Source organism: Rhinopithecus roxellana, chromosome 6 (assembly GCF_007565055.1).
Source record: "Rhinopithecus roxellana isolate Shanxi Qingling chromosome 6, ASM756505v1, whole genome shotgun sequence".
In the NCBI taxonomy this organism is placed as follows: domain Eukaryota; kingdom Metazoa; phylum Chordata; class Mammalia; order Primates; family Cercopithecidae; genus Rhinopithecus; species Rhinopithecus roxellana.
This window is the reverse complement of record NC_044554.1, coordinates 64,728,866-64,742,349: the sequence shown is the minus strand read 5'-3', so window position 1 is coordinate 64,742,349 and position 13,484 is coordinate 64,728,866. Positions and strand designations below refer to the sequence as shown.

The window sequence follows — 13,484 nt, the reverse complement described above, 5'->3', positions numbered from 1 at the left end:
GACCAGCTCTATTAGAAATCTTAAAGAATGTTCTTCAGGTAGAAGGAATACAATATCAGACTGAAACTTGGATCTGCACAAAGAAATGAAGCACACTGGAAATGGAATAAAAGAAGATAAGACAGAATCAATTTTTAAAAAATTTTAGTTTCTCTAAAAGATAAAGCAAAAATAGTGGCAACATATTGTAGGTTTATAACATATATAAAAGTAGACTGTATGACAACAGTAGCAGAAAAAACAAGAGGGAGATATTAGAAGGACCTGTTGTAAGATCCTTACACTACACACAAAGCAGTATAATATTATTTGCAGTTGGATTTCAGTTAATCGTAGATGCATATTATGATTATTAGGTCAACCACTAAAATTTATTGAAAAGATGTTTTTATACATTATAAATATGATATACATGTATAAGATAATGGAGATGATAAAATGGAATCATAAAAAATGATCAATAACCCTCCCCCTCAAAAGGCAGAAAAAGTGAAGAAAAGATGCAGAGAACAGATGGAACAAATAGAGAACGGATGGAACAAATAGAAAACAGTGATCAATATGGTAGATGTTAATGCAGCTATAGCAATAATCACAGTAAATGTGGATGGTCACTCTAAACACATCGGTTAAAAGTCAGAGATTGTCAGATCAGCTTTAAAAATGGACCAAACTGTATGCGATCTACAATAAATCTTTTTTAAAAATGTAAAGACAGAGAGGTTAAAAGTAAAAGGACAGAGAAAGCTATGTAACACACACCAAAAGAAAACTGGAGTACCTATTTTAATACTAGATGAAGTAGACTCCCAGGCAAGGAATATTAGCAGCCATAAGGAGGACATTATATAGTGATAAAGGGGTCAATTCTCCAAAGAGATATAATAGTTTTAAATGTGCGAGCATGTAAAAATAGAGCTTCAAAATACTTGAGACAAAAACTGTTAGAACAGAAATAAAAGACAAATTCATAATTATAAAGACTTCAATATTCTTCTCTCAGTAAGTTGATAAAACAGGCCATAAAAATCAGTAAAAATACAGAAAATGTAAACAACACTACTAAACAACTAGACTTAATTGGCAATTTGTAGAACATTCTATTCAATAGCAGTAAAATGCACTTTCTTTTCAGGTACACATGGAACGTTTATTAAGAGACACCACATTTTGGGCCATAAAATAAACCTCAACAAATTTCATGCAAAGTGTATAATCAGACCATGACAAAATTAAACTGTAAATCAGTAGCAGAAAGATTTCTGGGAAATCCCAAAATATAAACTACACACTTCTACATAACCTGTGGATCAAAGAGGACTAAAGGGAAATTTTAAAACAGTTTGCACCCAACTGAATGAAAACAAAAATACAGCATATCAAAATGTGCAGAGCAGGGCACAGTGGCTCATGCCTATAATCCCAGCACTTTGGGAGGCCAAGGCAGGAGGATCACTTGACATCAGCCTGGGCAACATAGACAGATCACATCTCTACAACAAATTTTAAAAATTAGCTGGGCATGGTGGAGCAACTTATAGTCCTACTGACTCACGAGGCTGAGGCAGGAGGATCGTTTGAACTGAGGAGTTCAAGGCTGCAGTGAACTATGATCTTGTTGCTGCACTCCTGTGTGGATGACAGAGCGACATCCTGTCACCCAAAAAAAAAAAAAAAAAAAAAGTGAAGAAGCTGCCAAAGCAGTGCTTGGCACAATAGTAAACAATTCAGTGGGGCCATTTAGGGCTTGGGGGAAGGTTTGACTACAGAGGAACAGCATGAGAGATGACTTGATGTTGGAGGATACATTACCCTGTGCATTTGTCAAAACCCATAGAAAGGTATGCCACAAAGAGTGAGTTTCACTGTATGCAAAGGAAAAAAAATCAGTTGAATGTCAGGGGAACCCAGGTTGGAATGCAGACTGTGGCAAATGCATCTAACTGTAGTATATTGAAGGGAATGGAGAAGAAAGAGTTCTCCTCAGTAGCTTTGGGAAACTATACTGATTGGCTAAAGACCAAAATAAGTACAGAAAAGCTGTACTTTAGTTCAGTGGCCCCCAACCTTTTTGGCACCAGGAACTGGTTTCTTGGAAGACTGTTTCCACAGATGGAAGGTGGGGGGCGGGGGTGATGATGATGGTTTTGGGATGAAACTGTTCCACCTTAGATCATCAGGCATTAGTTAAGAATCTTTTTTTTTTTCTTTTTTTTGAGACAGAGTCTCACTCTGTTGGCCAGTCTGGAGTGCAGTGGCACCATCTGGGCTCACTACAAGCTCCACCTCCCAGGCTCAAGCAATTCTCTTGCCCCAGCCCCTCGAGTAGCTGGGATTACAGGCGCCTGCCACCACACCTGGCTAATTTTCGTATTTTTAGTAGACACAGGGTTTCACCATGTTGGCCAGGCTGGTCTCAAACTCCTGACTTCAGGTAATCTGCCTGCCTCGGCCTCCCAAAGTGCTGGAATTACAGGCATGATCCACCGCTCCTGGCCTAGTTAGAGTCTTATGAGGAGCACACAACCTAGATCACTCACATGTGCAGTTCACAATAGTGTTCGCATGCCTATGAGAATCTAATGCCGCTGCTGATCTGGCAGGAGGCCGAACTCAGGTGATAATGTGAGCAATGGGCAGAGGTTGTAAATACAGATGAAGCTTCACTCACTGCCAACCACTCACCTCCTGCTGTGCTGCCCGGTTCGTAACAGTCTGCACCAGCCTGGAGGCTGGGGACCCCTGCTTTAGTGGGTAAATTTGTTTATCACACAATATGGGTTAGCAATTCTGAAACTACATTACATTATAATGTTCAACATATTAGGATTGAACAAATAAGGAACCATCATGAGAGCCAGCTTTCTCACTATCAGAGTTCAGAATAGGTCAATGGAATCCTACAATATAGAGCTTTCTGTCTTCTTTCACTTAGCCTTACTGTTGCATAAATCAATAGTCTGTTCCTTTTTGTTGCCGAATAGTATTCCACTGTGTGGATGCAATGCAGTTTGTTTATCAACTCACCTGCTGAAGGACATCTGAGTCATTTCTAGTTTGGGTGATAAAGCTGCTAGAAACATTTCCCTCGTGAACATACATGGAATTTGGTTTCCATGTGTTGTCAGTATGGTCCTTCCACCCCATCCCCCAATCCAGAACAGTTTCTTGGCCTTTCCTTGTCTTTCTTGTTCTCAACTGTCTTAGACAGCACAGGCTTTACCTTGTCACATGGATCCGTCTGGTGTTTCCTCATGATCAAACTTGGGTCTTGTTTTCTCAGCAGTAGTGCCCTGGGAATGGAGCTGTGCCATTCTCACAGCTGCACATCAGGGGACTAATTTTGTTTTCTGCCAGATTTTTCTACCATAACATTATCATTTCCCCTTCTATAATTCAGAAGGTTTTTCCAAACATATATCCCAAGATTGCATTGATACCAGTTCTTCATCAAACTTCCTTTACTCACCAGCCTTAGCCTCTATTGAAAACTTCTGCCTGAATCAGCTGCAACTCTGATGGCGCCAAATGATGATTTTTTTGGGTGGTTTTGTTCGTTTGTTTGTTTGTTTTTGAGACAGGATCTCACTCTGTCGCCCAGGCTGGGGTGCAGTAGCATGACAATAGCTCACTGCAACCTCCACCTCCTGGACTCAGGTGATCCTCCCACCTCAGCCTCCCAAATAGCTGGGACCACAGGCGCGTGCCACTACACCCAGCTAATTTTTATAGAGACGGGGTCTCGCTGTGTTACCCAGGCTGGCCTCGAACTTCATGCTCAAGTGATCCACCCACTTTGGCCTCCCAAAGTGTTGGGATTACAGGTGTGAGCCATGGCACCCTGCCAAATGGCAATTTTCTGCTTCCATTATCCCTTCTACAATTAAGAGTTGACATTCTACTATAAGGAAGAGGTTCCTCTCTCTCTCTCTCTCTCTCTCTCTCTCTCTCTCTCTCTCATCAGTATGACTCATAGGTTTCAATTTTATTCAAGAGTTTGTAACTTATTACTGTCATCTGTTTTGACATTCAAACAGTCCCAAATTTGGCTTGCGGGAGCACCTCCAGGCTGTCTTCTGCATTCTTTTCGCTTGTCCGCCATCATTCTTTGAGCACTTCCTTCCTTTCTGGCAAACAAGAGGCTCCACTCTTATCTTGTACTTTTCCGCCTCAATCTTGGAATCAGCCATTTCTCCAAGAAATCCTGGTTCTTTAGAGTGGAAGATGGTATTTGGAAACCAATCTACACACTTAGTGTGCTTCTTCTTACTGTTGTGTCACTGCTTCTAGGCCCTCTCAATGGACAGATTTAGAAAAACACACACACACAGCCATATATGCACAGACATTTTTATACACTTATGCACCTATAACTATATATCTCCATCTCTTTCTCTCTCTCTCTCTCTCTCTCTCTCTATTTATTTATGTATTTTAAACTGAGTTCATTCTGATATCTCCAATTTCAGTCTACCACCTCAGGGTTCTTTCTAGCCTTCCCAAGCTTGCCATGCTTACAAGGACCTTCTCCCACAGTGAGAAACCTGGCTACCATTATCCTCAATGTGTTTACTTATTTGCTCAGGTACCCAGTCTCCCAACCACACTGGCTGACTCCCTCATCGGCCACCGTCCCTACCGAGCAAGCCCTCTGTCTTCGAGAAGCTCTCTGATCTGCCTCATCCTTCATCCCTGGGCATACTGCAATCCCAGAGCCTGGTGGGCTCACCTCTGTCTCCTACCCTGCTTGCTGCCACACAGCAGGCAGTAAGGCAGCTCCTCGTGGGACTCTGGGAAATGCAAAGGGCTACAACAGAGTTGGAAGGCTGCAGGTTGTATTATTGACCTTCAGTCTTCCATAGGCTGAAGGTCCTAGGGTGATGAGGACTCAGGGACCTGTCTATAGCCTTTGTCAGAGGACATGGGGTATCCTCTCCCCTAAAAGTTTTCTTTTTTAACCATTTTATTGAGGTATGATTGAGATGTAAAAGGCTGTATATATTTAATGTATACAACTTGATGAATGTGGGGATAAATATACACCTGTGAAGCCAACCCTACTACCATCAAGGCCATAGACATACCCATCACCTCCTGAATTTTCCTCCTGCCCTATTATTATTATTATTATTATTATTATTATTATTATTATTGTGTGTGTGTGTGTGTGTGTGTGTGTGTGTGTGTGTGTGTGTGTAGAACATTGAATAGAAGATCTACCCTCTTGGGAAATTTTAACTATATAGTACAGCATTGTTAGTGGTAGGCATGATGCCTCATAGTGAATCTCCAGAACTCATTCATCTATCCTACAACTGAAACTTTGTACTCTTTGACCACCATCTCCTCATCTTCACCTCTCCACCCAGCCCCTGGCAACCACTGTTCTACACTCTGCTTCTATAAGCTTGACTAATTTATTTTCTTTGAGACAGGGTCTCTCTCTGTCGCCCAGGCTGGAGTACAGTGTGGCACGATCATGGCTCACCGCAGCCTCAATCTCCTGGCTTCAAGCAATCCTCCCGCCTCAGCCTGGGAACACAAGCCCTGCTAATTTTTATTATTATTATATTTTATTTTTAGAGATGGGGGTCTCACTATGTTGCCCAGGCTAGTCTTGAACTCCTGGATTCAAATGATCCTCCCGCCTTGGCCTCCCAAAGTACTGGGATTACAGATGTGAGCCACCCTGCCTGGCCAACTATTTTTGATTTCATATATAAGTGACATCACACGATATTTGTCTTTTTGTGTCTGGTTTATTTCACCAGGTCCGTGCATGCTGTTGCCTATGGCAGGATTTCCTTTCTTCCTTTTTCTTCCTTCCTTCCTTCCTTTCTTTCTTTCTTTTTCTTCCTTTTTCTTCCTTCCTTTCCTTCCTTCCTTCCCTCCTTCCTTCCTCCTTTCTTTCTCTCTCTTTCTCTTTCTCCTTCCTTCCTTTCTCTCCTTTTCTTTTCTTTTCTTTCCCTCTTTCCAGGATCTCTGTGGCGTAGGCGGGAGTGCGATGGTATGATCATGTCATGGCTCACTGCAGCCTTGCTCTCCCAGGCTCAAGCGATCCTTTTGCCTCAGCCTGTCAGGTAGCTGGGGCCACAGGCGCATGCCACTGCACCTGGCCAATTTTATTTATTTATTTATTTATTTATTTATTTATTTATTTATTTAATTTTTAGTAGAGACGAGGTCTCATTACGTTGCCCAGGCTGATCTCAAACTCCTGGGCTCGAACAGTTCTCCCACCTCGGCCTCCGAAGGTGTTGGGATTACAGGTGTGAGCCATTGCACCGGGCCCATTTCTTTCTTTTTTAAGGCTGAATTGTCTCCTGAAAAATTTTAAACAGCCATCTTTTCTATTTGGAGGTGTATCCTATTCTCATGAGGTAATCCTTCCATCAAATAAGCCTGAAGAACTGAACAATGGTGAACCCAGCTGGGCTTTTCTGTCTCTAATGAGACAGTGCTGTGACTGACAGGAGATTTCTGAAGGTTTTTCTTGAATTGTTTTCTTCTACTCTTGAAGGGTTTTCTTGAATTGTTTTCCTGAGCTGATTACTGACTCCCTCAGACTGCTCTTCTCCAATTTGGGGAGGAGGAGGGAGTAATTTGTGAGAACACGGACAATTTTATTAATTAGCATTCTTTCTCTATTATCAGGCTAGCTCCAAATTTTACATCTTTTCTACCCTTTGGCCACCCGACTTAATCTCTTTCTTTGTTAGGTTATTGATAGTCAATCTTCTGTTTTTTAAATAAACTATATACTTAATGTGTATGGCAAGGGTAGTCATTCTGTGACATAGCTTCTTCGCACGGGTTGCTAATTGTCCATCAATATCCTGCATCCTTAAATAATAAATAATTCTCCAGTTCTAGGTGGGCTCATGGCCACCCAGTGAAAAGCTACATTTCCCAGCTTCCCTTGTATCTGGGTGTGGCCCTGTGTCTGAATTCCGACCAATGGGATGTGAGCAAAAGTGATTATGCCATTTTCAGGTCATAGCCTTAAAAGGAATGAGTGTAAACTCCCCTTTCTTTTCCCCCTTCTCACTGGCCAGGATGCAGACATAATGGCAGGAGCTGGAGCAGCCACCTTAGGACCCAGAGCTCAAAGCCACATGTTGAGAAGGGCAGAGATACTGTATCCACTCTGGACTGCTGACCTTTGAACTATTATGTAAGAGAAAATCAAAATTCTATTTTAAGTCACAATAGTTTGGGGTATTTGATTACCTGGACTACATCTTAAGTAGTACAGCTTCATGCCACTACCTTCACCCAGAAGCCTGTACCTCCCCTTCATTTGCACATACTTATGTTTTCTTTCTTTTTTTTTTTTAATTATACTTTAAGTTCTAGGGTACATGTGCACAACGTGCAGGTTTGTTACATATGTATACATGAGCCATGTTGGTGTGCTGCACCCATTAACTCGTCATTTACATTAGGTATATCTCCTAATGTTTTCTTATTTCATGTTTTATGTCCATGTTTTTACAAAGTAAAATGTTTAGTGGTCCAACTAATTTTTTTCAAAGAACCAGCTTATGGATTTATTTTGGTGTGCTTAGTGTTTTGAGATTATTTTTGCTATATTTGAATGAATTTTAAGCCATTTATAGAATCATGAGGTCACATACTTTTCTTCTCAACATTCTTTCTCCATTGTTTCATTGTCCTATGCCATCTAAAATTGCTGGAAAGAGGTCTGAGGCCAGTCTCCTTTTATCCCCTGGGTAGACTGTCTGCTTCTTCTTTCTGGATATTTGAAGTATAATTTGTTTGTTTGTTTGTTTGTTTTTAATATGGGGTTTTCCAGTGGAAACCAGAAAACCTGCTAGAGAAATTCTTTTTTTTTTTTTTGAGACAGAGTCTCGTCCTGTCACCCAAGCTGGAGTGCAATGGCGTGATCTCGGCTCACTGCAACCTCCACCTCCCGGGTTCAAGCGATTCTCCTGCCTCAGCCTCTCGAGTAGCTGAGATTACAGGTGTGCGCCACCACGCCCAGCTAATTTTTAGTATCTTTAGTAGAGACGGGGTTTCACCATGTTGGCCAGGCTGGTCTCGAACTTCTAACCTCATGATCCTCCTGCCTCCATTTCCCGGGTTCAAGCAATTCTCCTGCCTCCATCTCCTGAGTAGCTGGGACTACAGGTGCCTGCCACCACACCTGGCTAATTTTTGTATGGTTTGTAGAGACAGGGTTTTGTCATGTTGGCCAGGCTGGTCTCAAACTGGTCTCAAGTGATCTGCCCACCTCAGTCTCCCAAAGCACTGGGATTACAGGTGTGAGCCACCATAACCAGTCCTGCTAGACAAATTGTAAAAGAGTGGTAACACTTAGCTAATGCATTCTTTATCCCTAAGATTTAGGAACTTCATAAGAGCCAGTGGCTTCTTTGCTCATTTTACCTGCAATATAGTAAATTCAGTTCTTTTACTAAATCAGGACTTTTGTTTGTTTGTTTCAGAAATGACTGTTTCTTTTTATGTTTTTTATTACTTTTTTGAATTTCATTTCTTCCCTAGGACTCAATCTGCATGTTGGATCAACATAGCTATTTTCTATGTCTCTCATTTCTCCCCAGTCAGTTCATCTCTCTCCCCAGCTTTATTGTGTCATATTCTCAAACCTGTCATCCATGTCGCTGACTCAGTTTTCTGTCATGCCAGCTCTACTTCTTATGGCTTCTAATATGACTTCCAGATCTTTAGTGAGTTTTTCTTGTTTCTCTTTTTCTTTTCTTTTCTTTTCTTTTTTTTTTTTTTAATTTTATTTATTTATTTATATTTTTTGAGACGGAGTTTTGGTCTTGTTGCCCAGGCTGGAGCGCAATGGCATGATCTTGGCTCATCGCAACCTCTACCTCCGGGTTCAAGTGATTCTCCTGCCTCAGCCTCCCAAGTAGCTGGGATTACACCCACGTGCCACCACTCCCAGCTAATTTTGTATTTTTAGTTGAGACAGGGTTTCTCCATATTGGTCAGGCTGGTCTTGAACTCCCAACCTCAGGTGATCCACCCACCTCAGCCTCCCAAAGTGCTGGGATTACAGGCATGAGCCACCACACCTGGCCTGGTTTTTCTTGCTTCTTCGCTTACCTCTTTTGGTCTTAATTTCATCTTATTTTGGTATCTCTACATTTTTGTTCAAAAGGTCCATATTATATTTAATTTCTTTGAGAGTACAGAGAAGAGTCTTGTCAAATATTTTCTTCTACTTCCTGGGATCACTATTCTTTTGACATGCAGTTGTCATGTGTACTTTCCTCCTGGCATGCTTTGGGAGAGAAGAGTAGCATCTTACAGATATCCTGTGATAGAGCTTTACTAAGAAATAGTGACTATTTTAATTTTTTTAAAAACTGTTTACCTTGAATCCAGTAACCCTTTAGATAGAGCTTCTATTTCACAGGAAATGAGTAGCTAGAGAATCAAGCTAAACATCAACCCATGGAAGCAACCAGACAAACCTAGAAGGTAGGACGTGGTGTGGAACAACTCACTCAACTGCTCTCACTAATAAGCGTCCTAAAAAGGGGAATATACTAAATTAAATAAGCTAAGGGAACATGCTTGGTCCTGGATTCGGTACTGATTTGGATAAGCCAGCTGTAGTAATAATTTTGGTTAACTGGAAAAAGTATAATGTGGCCTGAAAATTAGGTAAGATGAAAATATAGGGAAAAACAAAGGCAGAGAGTGTCAACTAAATGAATCAGGTTGTTAAAAAGAGTGTCAACTAAATGAAACAGGTTATTAAAAAGTTATAAAACAATATTTAAAGTATGATCTCATTTTGGTTTTACACACACACACACACACACACACACACACACACACACACACACACAGTTATAGTGATGTTCTCCAGGAGGCAGGACTATGCTGAGTTTTAATAAAAACTTGCTGTATTGCTGGCCATGGTGGCTCACACCTGTAATCCCAGCACTTTGGGAGGACAACGTGCATGGATTTCTTGAGGTCAGGAGTTCAAGACCAGCCTGACCAACATGGTGAAACCCCGTCTCTACTGAAAATACAAAAATTAGCCAGGCATGTTGGCGGGTGCCTGCAATCCCAGCTACTCTGGAGGTTGAGGCAGGAGAATCACTTGAACCTGGGAGGCGGAGGTTGCAATGAGCCAAGATCACGCCATTGCACTCCAGCCTGGATGACAGAGCAAGACTCCATCTCAAAACAACAACAACAGAAACCTTGCTGTATTTTCCAATATTCTACAAAGCTTTGCACTGCTTATGTAATAATAAACTGTTTTAAATAGTGACATAGATTTAAATGGGACAGACTTACCACAAAGATAATAAAACTTAAAGCTTCAGGGCCTCTAATTCATATGGGCCTTATGAGGCCCTAGGAGGACCTCTAGCAATTTTGTATCATACTTTCGTGGGTGTTGTAATTTTATTTGTTAAGGTCTAGCATCTTTTCACTGTGGTGAAATATACACAACATAAAATGTACCATTTTAACCATTTTAGGTATGCAGTTCGGTGGTATGAAGTACATTCTCACCATCCATCTCCAAAACTTTCTCATCTTCAGTAACTGAAACTCTGCACCCATTAAACAATAACTCCCTATGACTTCCTCCATCCAGTCTTTTTATTTTTAAGAGTTTCCAAAATTGTATAAACTCTTAGCTTCACAAAACCTGGGTCAAGCCCCAGCTGACAACTGAACGTCCTGATAATTCCTGTGCAAGCTATGAAATGATACCTTGCACTGCCAAAGTGGCTTTGCCCTCAAATCAAAGGACAGTCAGCATGGTTGAGGCTGTCACCAAAGTTTTCATCACTCAATGTGCAAACAGCAGTGATTGTGGCAGCATCAATATTACTGAATACACAAGGAGGAAAAAGCAATGTTTTCTCAAGTTATTGGAACCCACATCTATGTAACTTTCCCCAGAAGCTACAAGTTTGTAGTTTCTACAGTCCTAATTTCCTGTAAATTAACCCTATTTTCTTCATTGCTTAAAGTTATTGGTAAATAATTTTATATCTCCTTTTCCAGAAGGTAGTCACATGGCCTTACCTAGCTGCAAGAGAAGCCAGGAAATGTAATCTTTCTAACAGGAGACCTGTGCCCAACTAATGATCAAGTATTCTATTACTAAAAAATCAGAATGGGCCGGGCATGGTGGCTGAGGCCTGTAATCCCAGCATTTTGGGAGGCCAAGGCAGGCGGATTACTTAAGGCCAGGAGTTTGAGACCAGCCTTTAGTAGAGATGGCGAAACCCCATCTCTACTAAAAATACAAAAATTAGCCAGGCATAGTGGTGCACGTTTGTAGTCCCAGCTACTCGGGAGGCTGAGGCAGAAGAATTCCTTGAACTTGGGAGGTGGACATTGCGGTCAGTGAAGATTGTGCCACTGCAGCCTGGGCCACAGAGTGAGACCTTGTCAGAAAGAAAAAGAAAGAAAGAAAGAAGAAAGAAAGAAAGAAAGAAAGAAAAAAGAAAGAAGAAGAAAGAAAGAAAGAAGAAAGAAAAAAGGAAAGAAAGAAAGAAGAAAAGAAAAGAAAGGAAGGAAGGAGAAAGGAAGGAAAGGAAGGAAGAAGAAGGAAGGATAGAAGAAGAAGGAAAGGAAAGGAAAGGAAGGAAGAAGGAAGGAAAGGAAAGAAGAAGGAAAAGGAAGGAAGAAAGAGAAAGACAAAGAAGAAAGGAAGAGAAGAGAAGAAAGAAAGAGAAGAAGAAAGAAAAAGAAAGAAGAAGAAGAAGAAGGACGAAAAGAGAACGAAAAAAAAAAAAGAGAAAGAAAGAGAGAAAGAAAGAAAGAAAGAAAGAAAGAAAGAAAGAAAGAAAGAAAGAAAGAAAGAAAGAAAGAAAGAAAGAAAGAAAGAAAGAAAGAAAGAAAGAAAGAAACAGAATGGGTGTTGGGACAGACAACTAACAGACAACTAAGTATCTGTCACATGGTTTCTAAAAAGATTCAATACGCTTGTTTTTGAGGTTTGGTGGGGGAAGTAGGAAGAGGTGCATATCTTTTTGTTTGTTTGTTTGTTTTTGTTTTTGTTTAAATAGAGACAGAGTCTCATTCTGTTGTGCAGGCTGGAGTGCAGTGGCAAGATCACAGCTCACTGTAGCCTTGAACTCCTGTCCTAGAGTGATCCTCCCAGGAGCCTAGGCTTCCCAAAGCACTAGAATTACAGGTGTGAGCCACCTTAAAGCACCATTTACACAACTGCTTGGCATCTTGTTTAGAGCTAAAAAATCATTTGCTCACAATCAGCTTTCTAGACTGGGCACCCAAGCCTTCTTCCTCTGAGGGTTGAACACCACAGAAGTGTGCTTAACAGACTTGCACGGAAAAGAGAAGAAGTTATCTCCCCAACTGACTCTTGGGTGTCTCAATGGCCAAGTATACTCAAACCGTATATCTAAACCAATGAGCTTTATTTTTGTGGTTAAGCTTTAACTGTGAACAACAACATATCCATTTATTAATTACTACGCTTTTGTGCTGTGTGTTCCCTTTCTAGGTTATTTCTAGGGAAATGCAAACCAAAGGATGTGGTCTCTAATCCAATCCTTAGAGAATGTAACCATGAAATCACTTTTCCTACCTGGTAAACAAAAGATAATGAGAAAAGTGAGGTCAGAAGTTGCTTTACTGAGTCAGGAGCTATAACAGGTGCTGGAGCAGGGGTGTGATCTGAATGACCAGAGGGAAGGACTGATGGAATTGGACGGGGAGAGCCTCCAGGCCCTTTAGGCTTCTCTCTGACTGTATAATGAAATACAAAAGTCAGCCTCCATGCTTGTCCTTTGTGTGTAATGCTTGTCAAACTCTTTTTCTATATGTGTCACATTTGACCTTGATGGTTAGTTCATTATGTAATAAATTCAGAATTTGGGCCAGACACAGTGGCTAATCCCAGCACTTTGGGAGGTCAAGGTAGGCAGATCACCTGAGATCGGGAGTTCGAGACCAGCCTGACCAACATGGAGAAACCTTGTCTCTACTAAAAATACAAAAAATTAGCTGGGTGTGATGGCACATGCCTGTAATCCCAGCTACTCGGGAGGCTGAGGCAGGAGGCACTTGAACCCAGGAGGCGGAGGTTGCGGTGAGCCGAGATCACGCCATTGCACTCCAGTCCGAGCAAAAGAGCGAGACTCCATCTCAAAAATAAAAATAAAAATTTAGAATTTGGACCAAATTAGAAAACAGTTTCTCCCGGGAATGGCCTTGCATAGTGGTCAGCCTGCTTGGTTCTCTCCCCCTGACCTAGCAGCCCATGATTTGGGCTGTTTCCTCCTCTGGTTCAGGGTTGAGGGACGCTGTCATTCTCCGAGATGGGGAACAGCTTGTGGACCTAGCAGAGGTTCTATTCCTCCCAGCTAGCGCCCTGACAAAGCCAGCCTCTGGATAAGAAACTAATTCCTTCTCCTGCTTCTTCAGTTTGACCTCCTAAGGGAAATAAGTCCTGCAGAAGTAACCAGCCTGCCACAGCAGAACAC

General features: G+C 41.5%; 1 long non-coding RNA gene and 2 pseudogenes across 1 annotated transcript; 1 reads left to right on the top strand and 2 right to left on the bottom strand.

Moving 5' to 3' along the window:
• The first annotated feature begins 7,032 nt into the window (after positions 1-7,032).
• On the top strand, positions 7,033-12,778 carry LOC104674431. Its single transcript, XR_749642.1, has 2 exons — positions 7,033-7,174; positions 12,503-12,778. It is a non-coding gene; the product is annotated as an uncharacterized LOC104674431 (long non-coding RNA).
• LOC115898461 lies at positions 7,804-7,847 on the bottom strand (annotated as a pseudogene).
• Positions 8,272-8,339, bottom strand: LOC115898462 (annotated as a pseudogene).
• Positions 12,779-13,484: the final 706 nt, after the last annotated feature.